At 40.0% G+C, this 2,363-nt stretch overlaps 1 pseudogene; it reads right to left on the reverse strand.

Annotated features, from left to right (window-relative positions):
- Nucleotides 1–485: 485 nt before the first annotated feature.
- On the reverse strand, nucleotides 486–1,797 carry LOC147423661 (putative pre-mRNA-splicing factor ATP-dependent RNA helicase DEAH5 pseudogene; annotated as a pseudogene).
- Nucleotides 1,798–2,363: the final 566 nt, after the last annotated feature.

Genomic DNA, 2,363 nt, shown 5'->3' on the forward strand with positions numbered 1-2,363 from the left:
GTGACTTCTTGGGTTTGAAATTAGTTTATGAGGACCCTTACTCTAGTAAGCTTGTCCCTTGTGTTCTAAACAGGTCTTGCTTCCATGAGCTGCATTAGACACACTCATCCCTTTGTCACTACATTCTGACACAAGAAATATCAGCCACATTAATACTAAAGAGAAGTTCCTAATCATTCATTAGCTGAATCCTTTGTCTCCTTTGCAACGTGTTACCATTGCCTATTTTCAACTTAATGTCCACTTAATATCCACCACCTCTATCTAGGCTTGGATAGAGTGTAAGAACTAAATAAAAACACATATGTGAATGATTATTGAAATATGTAGAAGTATCTTGACTAGTTTGGGCTTTTTGAAATAGTACATTGTTAATTTTTGCTCGGTTTAGTTATCGCTCAAAAAAACCTGCTCTGGATTTGGGATTCTTCGCATATGTGAGGGCATCCTCTAAAGTCTCTAGCCTCTACTCAAGAGATGGCCACAATAATATTAATCATTGGAGGGAGAAATTTAAGAGAGACGTACCCTCAACATCCGAAAGGGGAGAGAGAGAGATAAAAATTTGGAAGAGAATTTTAAGGGGGGGGACCCTTCCACGCCTAAAAGAGAGAGAGGAAGAAAAAGTAAAAAAGTTAGAACCACTCCAACCAAACTAACAATATCGCATGTGTAGGCAAAACAAGGTGAAAAGCCACAATGGCCTACATAAATGATAAGAGGATCAAAAGAGTGTGTGTGACCCATTGCTCACTCTCCTCTTTATAGAAAGAGGTTAAAAAAATCTCAACTATCTCTCGTACAAGCCCACAAACATAAGACAATGCCCAGGAAATGCCCCTCTTTGTAATAAGTAGGAAGAAAACAAGCTCACCATCATTTAGTTGCCATGCAGCACTAATCAACAAGTTCTATATCCAATACCCCATAATTGCTCCCAAGAATTCCATGCTTCACTAAGCCCTCTTGATATGATCACTTGTTCTACATTGCAATGGGCAATAGATCATTAATCCCCATAGCCTTGAGCTGCAAAGTTGTATTGCCCAGACTTGGCAGAGTCGTTGGTAACATTCCGTTCATGTAGGTGCTCTCTGTGTACAAGCGATAGCACTTTCCTGGTCCCGTTGTGCCTGCTTGTGCGGCTCTTTGCTTTGCAAAAGCTTGAGAAATGGGCATGATGACAAGTGAATCTATCCCAAGCATGGGATTATAGACATTCTGCTTAGCAAAACCTGGATCTACTACATAGTAGATTCCATCAATGGCCTCTGTGATGTTGGTTGCAATTACCACTTTTCTTGTTCCTGGTGGTGCTGGTCTTGCGTGCATTGCGCTGGGAAGGGCACTATAAAGTGCGAGTATAATCAGCTGCGGAACATTGGGACCCAAACCCTCCATTCTCTCATACAAAATCTGGCATGCTGAGTCGATTTCTTCGTGTCCGGTTAAGAAAAGAAGGATATCACCTTCTGGCTCAGTTAAATGTATCTGCATAACAGCAGTAAGTGCAGCATCTAGATAGTCGACGCTCTCTGGTTGTTGCTTTGCATACAGAATCTCCACCACAGGAAACGTTCTTCCCTCTGACGAGCTAGGGTTTCCATCATCATCTCCATCCCTCCTGCTCTCTGCGTTCAGCATCGCGAGCACGTCCGTTGCAGGTGATAGCAGAGATGCGCACGACAAAGATCGGCTTAGTCGTGCGCGTACTGGGCTCTTATACACGTCTGAGATGAATGCGCTTCTCCACAGAAAATCCTAAGAAAAAAGCTACTATTCAGAGCAGTAATTCATCCCCGAAATCTTAGAGAATGAGTTTAACATATTTACTCGGTGAGCCAAAGGCTCTTTTCCCCCTATGTGATCGCACAAGCCACCACGTGGCAGCTTCTCGCTGGAAGCTTTTGATGCTAACAAAAGGTTAAAGCTAAAATAAGTAAATAAAAGGGAAAATTACCAAAATATCCCTCTAATTTGTGAAAATTCCCAAAATACCCTTCAAATTTCAAAAATTCCCAATATACCCTTCATATTTTGTCAAAAATTCCCAAAATGCCCTTCAAATTTCCCAAAATTCCTGAAATACCCTTGGTTGTGAGTAAATTTATCCAAAAATTTAAAAAATTGTAGCTTTTTGTAAGAAGACAGGATGTCTATGAATACAAGATACTAAAACTAGAATTTGAGCTGGTTATGTAGGCATTGGAGATGAATTGCTTCATTATTTTTAGACATAATTGTCTTTTTTTGGGAGGTAATTTGTGACAAATTACATTCTAAGCACTAAAAAACAGATATACATTGTAGAAAAAGAATAAAGATTAGGAAATCGTGAACAATCCATCTAAAATAGATACAAG

The sequence above is a fragment of the Adiantum capillus-veneris genome, chromosome 26 (assembly GCF_014529385.1).
Source record: "Adiantum capillus-veneris isolate H3 chromosome 26, ASM1452938v2, whole genome shotgun sequence".
NCBI classification, from domain to species: Eukaryota; Viridiplantae; Streptophyta; class Polypodiopsida; order Polypodiales; family Pteridaceae; genus Adiantum; species Adiantum capillus-veneris.